The following is a 14,336-nucleotide window of genomic DNA, read 5'->3' on the forward strand; positions in this document are numbered from 1 at the left end:
AACTCCACTTGGCCAAGCAAAGAATGAACAATTCGCAGAGCTCACACTCAAAATAGAGACATCTGAGCTCCAACCAGCCAGACTGGTGAGTGCCTGCTGATCACCAGGTCACCGGGTGGAGAGCCCAGAGACCCCCACTCTAGTGCTAGGGCCCAGCTGTCCTGGAAGTGAAGGCTACTCTACATCTACCCCAGCAAAGCTCAAAGCAAGAGACTAGCTTATCTGCCTGCCAAAGGCTCAACACTGTCTGAAGCAAGACAACAAAATAAAAAGTGATTTGATATTCTAAGAAGCAGGAAAATGTCTTCTCATATGGTCTCCCTGAACGTATGCAGCTGGCTTTGTGGGAGGCAAATCTGACGCGGCATTACTCCACTGATACGAACCTAGCTCCAGGCTGGCTCTTTGCTTTGCAATGTGCTTTATACGTGTGCGTCTTCCCTTGAATGTAGACAGCTCTTTCTGCCCCCCACCTCCTTCTTCCTGGTCTCCTGTGCTTTTGCTAAAGAAAAATCAGAGAAGTCCAAATGTCCCAACTACTTGCTTTACAATAATTGGGTAGAAACATGATTTCTGGAAATGACTATAGCCCTCATCACAAAAGAATAAAGCAGATGTGTATAATTCACATGAGAGACGTTAGTATCCCTCTTTAAAGCACAGTCTGCATGGTTTTAAGTATTATTTTTATTGTATTCTGTTTGGTATATCATGTGGCATTTAAATAGCAAAAATTCAGGTTCTGTGAGGTTTCATTCCACAGAATAAAATATAGGATGTTTATCTTCCAAAGCTCTATAACAGATGAAAGGAAATAGGGCATAATTCATGCAACAAAATACATAAGGGAAAGAAGACAACAAGAGTCCTATAAACATAGATCTTAAACATAGGACGGAAATTAAGCCAAGAGTCAAGGTTGAATAGGAAACAATTTTACAGTAGAACAGGGAACCAGGGCCGTGGGTTTTGTCAGAGCCAGGGTTGAATCACAAAACTCTCCTTGGCTAATTCTACAGCTTCAGGCGAGTTCCTTAACCTCCACCAGCCTGACCTCTGTCACTTTCCAGGTGTGTGCCCTTGGGTCATTTTCTTAACTTCTTTATCCTCAGTTTTCTCTTCTATAAAATGGGAATCAAAATCATACCTGTGTTGTGGGGTTGAGTTTAAATGAGTTGCATGCAAAGTGCATACCAATACCTGCAGCATGATATTGGCTCAATGTTAGCTATCATTATTGCTATTGTTATTATTTTATTATTATCATAGTCTCATCTGTCTAATGGGCATATTATCACCTGCCTCTAGTGCTTGACATAACGATCAAATAGAACATAAACATAAAGTCTCAAATACATGGCCTAGCATGTAATAGCTGCTTGATAAATGCTATGTATTAGTCAAGAAATAATAAGGGATAGTTGGATAAATTTGAATACATAAAAATGTTAAAGTTCTACACATATCAAAACATCAATAAAATTGAAAGCCAAATGGGAAGATTTTTACAAATGATAGCCTTAATAAGTAAAGAGTTCATTCCAATTGATGGAAAGGTATAAAGGATAAGGGACAAAGGAAGTAAAAAAGTAATTCATAGGATGATACATAAATGGCTAATGAATGTTTTAAAGTATTACTGAAGATCATTAATATTCAATAAAATGTAAATTAAATAATCATGAGGTGGTAAAATACTGTTTCTGGAAAGCCATCAGGCTGAATGTATCAATAATCTAAAAAACATCTGCACTCATACAGCTAATGATGCCTCTTCTAGGGATATATTCTCAGAACATAACCCGAAAAGTGGACAAAGATTTATTACTAAGATGCACCTGTAGCATTATTTATAACAATTGTGTTCAGATGAAGATATTATAGGTTGACTATTTCTGTTTTTCATAACCTTAATGTTATTATAATATTACCTTAACAAAAAAACACATATTGGAAATAGGATGACTTTTATATTAAGACATAATATCACCTAGGGAGATTTTCAAATTGCTTTTAGTCAATAATTGCTGATTTTGGGGCACTCCACAAAATGCCTTAATGTTTCATTGCAGTTGCAGATTTGGGAAAAGGTATATTTGTCTTCTGAGGTGCCAGAAAAGTGCTGATGTTAGTTGTGTGTGAGTGTGACAGTGTTGGCGATCAGCTTGTTAGTTGTGTGTGTGTGTGTGTGAGACAGTGTTGGTGATTAGCTTGTTAGTTGTGTGTGTGTGTAAGAGAGACAGTGTTGGTGATTAGCTTGTTAGTTGTGTGTGTGACTGTTGGTGATTAGGTTGTTAGTTATGTGTGTGTGTCTGTGTTTGTGTGTGTGAGACAGTGTTGGTGATGAGCTTGTTAGTTGTATGTGTGTGTGACTATTGGCGAGTAGCTTGTTTGTGTGTTTGTGTGATAGTTTTGGCGATTAGCTTATTAGTTGTGTGTGTGTGACAGTGTTGGTGATTAGGTTGTTAGTTGTATGTGTGTGTGTGACAGTGTTGGTGATGAGCTTGTTAGTTGTGTGTGTGTGTGTGTTTGTGTGTGTGTGAGACAGTGTTGGCGATGAGCTTGTTAGTTGTGTGTGTGTGTGTTTGTGTGTGTGTGAGACAGTGTTGGCGATTAGCTCGCAATGGGGCTTTGGAAGTGACAGATCTCCGTCTGCAGTAAAGGCAGTCGCTCTGTCCCGCAAGCGGGAACACAGGAGACTGGGAACTCTCTAAGCAGCGGGACTCCAGCCAAGCTTACTGAGTCAAACCAGCTAGGACAGAGTCCAGAGCCACCAGGAGCAGCCGACTGTCCTTGAAGGAGAAGCTCGTGGCGACATGCCACATCACCACTCCCTACTGTTGGCAAGCTTGCGCTTTTAAGACACTAAATGAATGTCGAACAGCTGAGGGCCCTTGCTTTTCTTAGTGAGTGATTTTCTTTTAAAGAGTGATGATGTTTAGAGTAGTCGTAGCCTGGAGACACTCTGCTATCCTAAAAGTCTCTGAAGCCATCACTTTTAACAACTTTATTTTTGGAACCTCTTGCCAAGAAGCAAAGTCATTTTTTGGAGCAAAGGCTCTAGTTGAGAGAACTAATGGCACCTTCCACCTCCATTGCACTTTCCCTTGCTCAGAGAAAGGAAGATCCAATCCTGCATGTTCAATTGAGCCCAAGCAGTTACCTATTAGACACAGAATTCACAGAGCAGGAGGAAACCGGAAAGTTCTGGTCCGGTCACCTGGGTGCCTCAGTGCAGATGTGAAGCAACCTGGCTCCCCCCATGTTCCAGACTTGGGGGTGGGGGCGGGGGAGACTCAGTTCCATCCCTATCAGTCCTGGCCGCGTAGACCACTCTGACAGAGCAAAGACGTCAGAGAAGCTGTGCATGCTCCTCCAGAGTTTGCTTTCTGTACTGTTTCCAGGCAGCCTTTGGTGAGAAAAGCACCCCCTTTCATTCTCCCGGCCCAGGGCCTCTCTCCAGCCACAAGGGAGTACTTCCTCTCGCCTGACCCGCTGTCCTCCGGCGCACTCAGTATTCTGCAGGTGATCCTCATCGATTCAGCGCTGGGACTGCTGGGATGATATCTCTGACACTCTCGGAACCCTGTGACAAGCATGTCCGGCATTTGCAACCCACTGAGAGTGGCTGGGGCCACGGGCAGGCGTGGGGCTGCGACGACTAATCGATGTTGCAGGTGGATGAGGGGAGGGGCCGTCGGCATCGGGACAGCTGGTGCCATGGGCCTGCCACCGTCTCATCAGGCCAAAGGACAGCCACAGCGTGCTGGCCCCCAAGAACCCCGATCAGATCCTGAGCGTGAGGCCCCCAGGGGCAGCCCCGGCTGCAGACACAGGTTCCTGCCCGATGCCCTTTACAGCGGTCTCAGCGGAATGCAGCACTCACTCTCTTTCCAGGGAAGCATCTAGACGTGTTTTACTTTTAAAAAAGAAAAGGCAAACAGTAAACCTATCTATCGTTTAATTAGGTAACCCTCCACCCCAAAATCTGGGGGTGAGAGAAGGTTGGTTTGGCAGTGGCTACGGTCCACGAGGGTGGATTCTGTGGGCTGAGCCTAGGCCGAGGCGCGGGGCCCCTGTGGGCTGTGGAATCAGCGGGTCCCCAAAGACATCGCTGGTGCCCCCCAATAGGCACCTCCATCCTCCGCTGGAAGCAGGGCCAGATGCAAGCCTGGGGACAGTCTGGAACAGGGAAGGATGGAGCTGGGGAAACGGCTCCTGGACACCTGGCTCTCCCTCCCCAGCCTCAGCAACTTCCTGGGCCCCAGCAGTACCCAGAATGCTTTCTCGGAAGTTTAAAAACATGCCTGCCAGCTCTGGCCCTCTTGTTCCCCTGCCTTTCTGGTTTTCAATCCCTTGTGGAGCTCTAACCTAGATTCCTTCCAACCTGCAGCCCTCCGCTTTCCCACCCAGCCTGGCCTCCAGGGCACACACGTTGGCGACACTGCTGCCAGGACTTGCACGTTCCAAGCTTCTCTGTCATCCTACCACCGTCCCCGGGTTGGGGTCAATCCAACTGTCCACGTTCTTTTATCTTCCTCCAAAACGGCCAAACGCTACTGAGGAAAACTGCGTGAATATGCAGGTCATAGGATCACAAGTTCACTGTCGGCTTCTGAACACACCAGTCCCCAGCTGGGCCCTGAGCCACCGTTCTCACCGGCTTTTACTCCCCTTCACTCTCTGCATAATCACCCCGTCATCGCTCTACCTGCCCACCCTCATCCAGCTCTTCACAGGTGAGCCGCCCCCGCCTTCCCAGGGTGAACAGAAGTCCTGACTTCCTTCCCTCCTTTCCAGCCCTGCGAGACCCTCCCTCCTCTCCCTCCCCCAAGAAACACACTTCCCACCTCTGCCCACCCCGAGGCACCGGGGTCTCAGCGCCACCAGCTCCCCGGCCCTCTCTGCCCATCTCAGCTTCAACTACGTCACCCCCCCCCCCGCCCCCCCTGCAGCTCACCCACACCCGTATCTCCCACAGCCCCGCTCTCTGCCTCAGCTCTGAGCATTTTGCTGAAACCCGGCAATGACAGTCAGGGGCTCTTCCCGACCTCCTGCCCAGTGGATTCCATGAGGCACCTGGCACTGTCGACCCTTCCAAAGTCTCAAACCTTCCCTGGTTCCCCTTCCCTCTTTGACGAAGACCCTCCCAGGACTCCTGCCCGGTTCCCCGGGTTCTGTCTTCCCAGGGCGCCACCTCTGCGGCCCTCTTCCTGCTCCGCGTGCTCCCCAGGGGGACCTTATCTATGGCTTTGGCCTCAACCACCCCTTCCTTACTGGCAATGCCCAAATCCACGTCTCCCTTCCACCCCCACTCTCTGTCTGTCCCTGGGAAGTACCGCAGGCCCCAGAAATGCCACACTCCTAACTGGACCTGTTGCCCCCCTCACAGGCCTGACTGCAGGTGACACTGTCCCCACCCACCAAACCTCCCAAGCCGGTGACCTCGAAGTCCTTCTCAACCGCTCATACTGTACTTCTCGCTATTCCCCAAACCAGCCAGGTCCCTGTGTCTTTCATGCCTTTGATCAGCTTCCTTTGCCTAGAAAACTTCTGCTCCCACCTCTAAACTCAGAGCAGATATCAGTAACCTCCCGGTAGACACCTTAGCCCACTTCCCCAGCAGAATTCGTTGTGTGTTCCTCCGCACGCACACGGCACCCCGTGCCCTTCCTTTGTGGCACTTAACATGTCGTGGGCTAATCTGCCTAGTGCATGGCTGTCTTCCTCTTCTGGGCTCAGGGCTTCTGGAAGACAAGGGCAGGTTTCTTCCATCTTTGTATAAATAGTGTCTAGCAGGGTGTCTACCCCTGGTACATTTGGTAGATGTCTATTGACAGAATATAGATTCCTAACCCCACTGTTCCCCACACCCTGAGAGGTCACGCAGCATGAGCTGTAGACAGTCAGGCCGTGAGGGCCAGATGGGCGTGGGTCTGGCTCTCAGCTCCAGCACATTCCAGCTGCGGGACCATGGGCAAGTCATGGAGCTCTCTAAACTTTGGGAATATGAAGCTATAATCACCCTTACTTCATAAAGTAACCATGAGCATTAAGCAAAGTGATGCAATGTCAAATATACAGCAGAGTGCCTGGCTCAGAGTCAGGCTTTCTAAGTGTTAGCCATTATTATTAATAATACGGGGGCCCTTCTATGGGCACGCAGAACAGAACTGTAATCTTTTTAAAACCCTTGGCGATCAGAAGCTTTAAGGCAAGTTTGAATTAATAAGTTTTTGATGAATTTGGTTTTCAAAGACATATGAGATTAAAAATGTATGATGTTTTATGTTTGGGCATAACAGCAAGTTTCATCATATATTTTATATGTCCAGTGAAATAAGAAACAAGTTTTCAAGCCCATTTAAAATGAGAAATCCAACAGGGAAAATATAAAGATGTCTATATTGAATATTCATGCTTCAAGAAATTTAGAAAGAACTCCAGCAGTTTTCTTGATTGGTTAAGGCTTCTTTTACCTTCTCCAGAGGGCCTAGTGGCAAAAGAACATGTCATATCACTTCCTTCTCTAAACCTCTCAAAATATTGGCAGGTATGCATTTGTATGGACGTGCCACAATGCATCATGCTGAATTATTAACTGTCTTTCCTAAAGATTGCTAATATCTACCTCCCACTGGACTAAAACAAAACAAAACAAAATCTAAGTAGGCTTCCAGGAAATACACACACACACACACACACACACACACCACTATCATTCCATACACGGAAACTGCATGAATAATTAATTTGCAGAGTTTTGATAGATTTCATTCACAAATACTTTGTGGTTTACTGAGAGTTATTAACTCAAGCTATATTTTTTGGCAGGGCCTGGAAGGATACTGTGGGTCAGTGAAGACCCTGAAAAAGTGACCAGAAGTTTACAGAACAAAACGCTTTGGGCCTGCGCTCTGATCATTTTTTCTAGTCGGTTGACATGGGCCAATTTTGTTTGAGGCTTGAGAATGAGCTGTATAAAAACAACATTTAAAATATAAGACATTGGCCGGGCGCGGTGGCTCATGCCTGTAATCCTAGCACTCTGGGAGGCCGAGGCGGGTGGATCGCTCAAGGTCAGGAGTTCGAGACCAGCCTGAGCAAGAGCGAGACCCCCGTCTCTACTCAAAATAGAAAGAAATTATATGGACAACTAAAAGTATACAGAAAAATTAGCCGGGCATAGTGGCGCATGCCTGTAGTCCCAGCTACTCGGGAGGCTGAGGCAGTAGGATTGCTTAAGCCGAGGGGTCTGAGGTTGCTGTGAGCTAAGCTGACGCCACGGCACTCACTCTAGCCTGGGCAACAAAGTGAGATTCTGTCTCAAAAAAAAATATATATATATATATAAGACATGGTCTGCTCTAATCTTGATCTTATAAATCAATATTTATACATATGGCATGGTCCATGATTTCAGGGGGTATTATGGGCTGAATTGTGTCTCCCCAAATTCGTATGTTGATATCCTAACCCCCAGAACCTCAGAATGTGACTGCATTTGGAGACAGGGGCATTAAAAAGGTGACTAAGTTAGAGCAAGCCCATGAGGCTGGGTCCCTGATCCCATGTGATAGCTGTTCCTACAAGAGGAGGAGATGAGGACACAGACACGCAGAGGGAAGACCGTGTGAAGACAGGGGGAGGATGCAACCTGGACCATCCTCAAACCAAGAAGAGAGGCCTCGGGAGAAACCAACCCTGCCGACACAGTGATCTCCAACTTCAAGCCTTCAGGACTATGAGAAAATAAACTCCTGTTCTTTAATCCACCCATTTGTGGTACTTTGTTATCACAACCCTAGCAAACTAAAACAGGGGATTTATCAGAAATTCTATTTTTTTTTTTTAGACATAGGATCTTGCTGCATTGCCCAGGCTGGAGTGCAGCAGTGCAATCATAGCTCACTGCAACCTCCAACTCCTGGGCTGAAGCGATCCTCCTGTCTCAACCTCCCAAAGTTATGAGATTACAGGCATGAGTCACCACACCTGGCCAGAAATCCTTTTTGTTTTTAATCACTGTCATTCTCTATAGCCTTGTTGCCTTCCACAGTCTCAGTTAGGGCATCATCTGTGACCACGGCTACGTGGATTCTCTTCCTAAGGTCTCCGCAGCCCTCTCTCCTGTCCGTGCATGGTGACCCTGAGTAGGAGTTACATCTCCTCTGGCTTCTGTCACTTTTCCATTGTGGAGGTGATTCCCTGGAGGCCACATCAGGCCCCCTGTTCTTGATCACAGTCTCCAGGGCTACATCTGTACTAATGCAAGTCCCTGGTTCTCTCAAAAGATGAATATTGACAGGTGATCTCTCTGCACCCTAACGCTGCTGGCACACCTCCACCTTCCTTCCTGGGGCTACTCTGTCCTCAGGCTCAGCACTCCCTGAGCTGTCCCTGCTGGAGTCTGAGACATCTGTCGACTTCTCTCCCTGGTCTCCAGCCACCAGCCTGCTACTAACACAGGCTTAGCTAATGCTGCTTTGGGCCAAAAACCAAACATTCCGGGCTTCCTCTGTTGAATTACAATCCCTGCCACACCTCTTATTGTTCTTTTAGCTAACCTTTGTCTTCAAATGTCTGTCTGGTAGAAGATAAGCTTTCTGTCGCTCTAGAGGGCAGCACTGGGACCTGCGTGCAGAAATCATGGGAGCGCAGTTGTTTCTCCGGTAAAAGGGCAGAGGTGTTAGCAGTTATAGCTGACAATGGAATGATCGTTCTTGGACATCAACAAGCAGAAGCAGAATAGCTGTTTCTCCTCTTTTTTCTCCTTTCTCCTCTGTGTCTTCCTGCTGTGTGCTCTCTGCTGGGGGCAGCGCAGGTGGCTCCTCCCGCCCACGTGGGCGACTGCGGTTCACCTTGATCCCCTCTCTCCTAGGCCGCACCCACCAGTTGCTTTGGGCCCCAGCTTCATTCGCCTGGTCTCCGTCTCCTCTTCGCCCCCTCACCCTGGGCTCTCACCATCCCCTCCCTGGAGTGGGGCGTCTGACTCCCCACCGGCCTCCCCGCACACCCAGCTCATCCCACACTGCGCCCCAGTGGCCTTTCCAAGACCCAGACCCGTGTCAGACCTGCCCTTGGGCGGCTTCATTAGCTGTTACCTCTCAGCGCCACACGCACCGTCTAGACGCAGCTTTGTGAGGCTGAGCCTGGGGCTCCGCGCTTCACATTCCTGCTGTGCCAGCGGCACCCGGGAGGCTGCGCTGCTGCCCTCGGCTTTGCCCGCACAGTGGCCCCGCACCCACGGCAGCAGATGGCCAAGCCCCTGGCTCCTCTTGACACTCTCAGTCTGCGCTGCCACACGTCTCCCGAGACACCAGCACAGCGGGGCAGCGCCCCCTCCCCGGGGTTCCCCTCCATGTGCCCCTCCTCCGAGCCTCGGGGCTCTCATGAATCACCTCTTTTCTTTGTTCCCCGAGCCCTGTGGCTGGGAGCCGTTTTCTGCAGTTACTATCTTTGGGTTCCCTCCAGCAGATGGGCAACAGTTCCCTATATTAATTCGCTCCTCTGAAATACCTAGTGGGAGTCTGTGGTCTTCCCAACAGACCTACAGAGAACACTCCAGGTAAGGCTTCAATCTCTTCTCACGGTGCTCTGGGCCCGTCCTGACCCATCCCAGCCTGCGTGTCGCTTGGTCCGGGTGGCCTGCTGAGCTCCAGCCTTGCCGACCTCGCTGCGCGTGGCTGCAGCTCTGCCCTGCGGTGCTGGGCGCGGCTCCGTGCGCGGTCAGTCCGAATGCTGCTCCGCGCCCTGTTCCTGCAGCGCAGCGCAAGCATCTGCTGCTCCAGAAACTTTGCTGCCCCTGCCGCTCTGTCTGCCGCGCAGCTGGGTAAGATGCCCCTTCGCTGTGTCCCCTGCCGCCTGCGTTTCCTCCGTCATGGTGCTCGCAGCACTGCCTTGGAACAGCGGCTGCTGTTTCTGTATCTCCCACTGGGGAGCACAGGCTCTGTCTCCTCCCCCACCCCTTTTGTCGCCCTATGACTTTCTTCCTCTTGTCCGTGCTCGAGAAATATTTCCAGAAGGAAGGAAGAAGGACAGAGAGAGGGTTCTTGTGTCCTGAGGTGACTTTCTATGCCACCAGTACACGCTTGTGACCACAAAGTGGGGTGGGGACCTGCTGTCTTCTGGAATGGAGGGATGGTTGGAGCACCACGCAGTGGTGAGGGTGGTTTCCTGGCTGAGATGGGCGCGAGTGGCTGGCTCTGTCCGCTGCTGCTCTCAGCTCCTGACCGAGGCTGGCTCCGCGCAGCAGTGACAATGAAAACAGCTTCTCAAGGGCAGCAGGTAACCCGAACGTGAGCCAGCTGGAAGTGCAGGGCTGGGCCAGGCAGGGAAGGACGTCACTGGGTCTGGCACGGTGGCCCAGCAGCAGGAGTCCAGCTCACAGTGAGCAAGGCTGTCCTGACCGGAGAAGAGAGAATGATCCTGGGGCCTGGGAAGACATCCCAGCCTGAAACAAAGGGAGGAGGTTTGGAGAGAGGGCAGCAAAGACAAGTCCCAGCTCCTTTCACCGTGTGATAGCTGCCTCCTCCGCCAAAGCCATCACAAGGAGAGAGTTAACGCTCCCAGGGCAGAGCTCTGACAACTACAATTTCCACGGCGCCCTCCTGTCCTCTTGCCTCTGCCTTCCCTTGGATTGAAAAATCACTTGATTTATTTTTTACCTGTTCTAAGTAACACTTGGGAGAAGGGCTTTTCCTTTCTGGGATTCTGTGCACGGGTGTGAAATGTCTGACGTGCCCGAGTGCTCGCTGTTTGTGAAGAAGCTCACAAGAAGCAAGAGAACGAGGAAAATATTCCCGAGGTTTTCTGCCCTGAGCAGACGGGAGAAAGGAGGCCCAGGGATGTTCAGGGCTGTGCGCCCAGGGGCCAAGCCAGGACAGGGGCCCAGGACTCCCGGGCTCCTGGCCCAGGGTTCTTGCTTTATAATCCGATGCTTCTCTTTGATTCACCAAAAAAAAAAAAAGTATTTATTATTACCCCTGCTGCTCCCAGTGGCAGGTTCAATATCCCTTTACCAGGTAAATTATTTATACCAAAATGTGTTCCTGCGATGGCACCGTGAAGCCAAATCAGCCGGAAGCATGATTTAATTTATTACTGCCTGACTCTCCAACTGCTGCCGGTCCTGCCACGGCCATTTTTTAATGCCACATTGCTCGTGCGTTGCTCTGCTTGGGCCGAGACTGCAGCCTTTGCAGAGTGCTGCGTGCATTGCACAGGCCTGGGGGAAGGCGCCTTCGCACTGGGTCCCGGAGCCCCAGCAGCCACACCACCTGCTCCTGTCCCCTCTGACCTGCTCAGTGAGACCCCCTAACACAAATGGAGCACACCTGGTCCCCAGCACCGCACTGAGTGCTTTGCAGAGGTGACCTCATTTTGTCTTAGCAACAACCAGCGGGTAAGTGACACCCTGGTCTACCTGGTCTCCAGCTGGGGACTCGCAGGCTCAGGCGGACAAGCCCTTGCAGCAAGTGTGCAGCAGCGCCAGACCCCACGCACGCCTGTCTGACTCCAACGCCCTCTGTCTCCAGCTGGCTCAGTGAAGAGCGGGATCCCTCCTTGGGGAGCCACTTAGCCCCGTGATCAATCCCCTCATCTGTAGAGTGGAGACCTCGTGCGGATGAGATGACGGCCACAGCGAGGTGCTCAGGGCAGTTCATGGTCAGTGCCTGATTTCAGGGCTGCTGCCTGTGAACCTCGGGCCAGGTACAGTGTCTCGATGGTCATGTCCCTGAAAGCTACCTTAGCCTCATTCGCAAAAGTGCCTGAGGCCTGAAGGGGAACCCAGGGGCTCGCTGCCCAGAGCCCAGAATCAGGTTTCTAGTCATCATTCTGTTCTCCATTAGCCATGTCGTTGAACCCTTCCGGGCCTCGGTTTTTGTATCTGTCAAATGGGGACAATGATCCCTATCCAGGTGCTTCACAAAATATGAAAGCCGAACAGTGTTAAACTCTGATTATGTGACAATGGTGACAAAGAGTGAACCCATGGGCCTCTGTGGGCAGCCCCTGGCCCTACCTGTGCTGCCTGCAGCTGCTCAGGAACCCCAGGTGCCCAGAGCCACGGCTGCACAGGGCATCTGAGGACACCCAGACGCCTGCCTGGCTTTGCACTTGGGCCCGAATCAGCCCATTCTGCGTGTCCCCTACGCTGAGCCGATGGCGTGTGCGTGTGGGGAGGGAGGCTGACTTGCCCTTGGCCTAGCGGGGCCCCCTTCCCTCCCATCTTGACCTCTGCTTTCCGCTGCTCAGCCGCCAAGGTCAACTCAAGCGTGGAAGACGTGCGGGGCCCTCGTCTGAGCTCCCACACACCCGGCCGATGCCAGGAGCCAGGCGCAGGAAAGGCCACCGTGCCAGCAAGCCGCCTCGGGGCCAGAAAGTGCCCCCCTCCCAGGCAGGTGTTGGCGGCAGCCGGGCTTTCCTCTTCGGTGCCCCCCACAGGGGGCCAACCCTGAGACCTCAGGTGGGACATGGAGTGGTGGCTACAGGTATTCTTCCTGGCAGCCACCAACCACGTCTCTTTGTTTCCCTGACACGGATAGGATTTGTCCTCTCAAACTGTCCCCCATGGAGGGCCAGCCTTGGCTGTAACTCAGCTCTCCTTAGATAAGGGCACATGGCGTCCTCTGACTTCACCCACAGGGGACCAGGTGCAGCACAGGGGACGCACAGAGGGGGAGCTTGGGTACCAGGAGCAGCCAGGGCCTTTACCCAGAACTCATACTCCTAACGTCCAACGCCTGCAAAGCAGGTGCTCCTTTAACCTGTGACCAAACGTAAAAGGGGTCCTGTCTTAGCCAGGTGGCACTCGACCCTCTCTGTATGTGGGTAGCACCTGGGAAGCTTGTAAATAACAAGAACCAGTCAAAAACAAGTCTCTGGGGTGGAGTCCAGGCATATTTTAAAGCTTCCAGAAGACTCTGACACACAGTGAGACTGACGCTCACTTTTGAGTGCCGTGGTCCCTTTCTCACCTCCCTGGGCTGGGCGGGGATTTGCCCTACAGCTGCAGAGCCTAGGAGCGTGGGCACGCACCCCAGACCATGTCTACGGCGGGCCAGAGAGCGGGTCGGTGGCCATGTCCACAAGGGTCCGTGTGGCAAGACCAGGCAGTGTGGTGGGACAGTGTTATTCGTGGGAATCAAACAAGAAACTGAGAGAGAACCACAGCAGAGGAGGCAGCTCCGAGTCCCAGACCCGGTGCTTACTGCTCCCTGCTGGTAGGACCGGGATGATTGAGACGCATCTGTCTCTCAGGTGTTGCGACTCCTGGATGAGGACGCAGATATGCACATGGCAGCTTATAAAATTTTGTATGACGATGAGTTATTATGTTGGATTGAAGTTGTCGCTGCTCTGCTGGCTTGGGGGGTATAAAATATATTATTTAACATAAAAATAATCGTGTGAGGAAAATCCTCTTGTGAGACTAATTCTCGCCTAGACGGGGTGGGGAGGCATCCTCAGACCCGGCCTGCCGACGCCCTCACACCGCTCCAGCCTGCTGCACGGTGAACCCCCCAACGCAGCCGTCCCACCCAATCCAAGCAGCTGGTGCTCAGCGAAGGTGGGTTTCCACCTTCACCAAGCCCAACTTGAACCAAAACGGCAGACGCCTTGGTGGCAGGGCAAGTTCCCTACCAACATTTGCTAGAATAGTAAGTCCCCAGCCCATCCTGCTTGCTCATTTGCCGTCGGAGGTGGCTGAGCTGGAGCAGGGCAGGCTGGGGATGGAACCTCCCAGAGCACAAGCAACCTGAGAAACGCAAAGGCCCACGGTGGGGACAGAGACCAAAACCATAGAGCCCACGTAGGTTCTCCCTCCAACTGAGGGGTCAGGGGACTCTGACAACATTCAGAGCCACCTTCTGTCCCCTCTTCCCGAAGCTTAAGGAAGCCACATGGCAGTTACCCAACTCCAACCTTATGTCCTTAACTCAGCCCAACCCAGCTTCGACACACCTGACTGGTGACCAGCAACGTTGAAGCAGGGACCCCTCATCCCTGGCATTAGGCTGCCACAGCAAAATACCACAGCCTGGGGGCCCGAACAGCAGGCATTTAAGTTCTCACAGTTCCGGAGGCTGCAAGTCCAAGATCAAGGTGTTGGCAGGTTTGGTTCCTTCCGAGGCCTCGCTCCTTGTCTGGGAGATGGCCACATCCTGGCGGTGTCCTCACATGGTCACATGGTCTTTTTTCTGTGCAAGTTCATCCCTGGTGTCTCCTCCACTTCTTATAAGGACACCATCCGACTGGACTAGGGGCTCACCCTAATGGACTCATTTCATCTGGCCATGGTTTGAATGTGTCCCCCAAAGGTCATGTGTTAG

The sequence above is a fragment of the Eulemur rufifrons genome, chromosome 14 (genome assembly GCF_041146395.1).
Source record: "Eulemur rufifrons isolate Redbay chromosome 14, OSU_ERuf_1, whole genome shotgun sequence".
Taxonomy (NCBI): domain Eukaryota; kingdom Metazoa; phylum Chordata; class Mammalia; order Primates; family Lemuridae; genus Eulemur; species Eulemur rufifrons.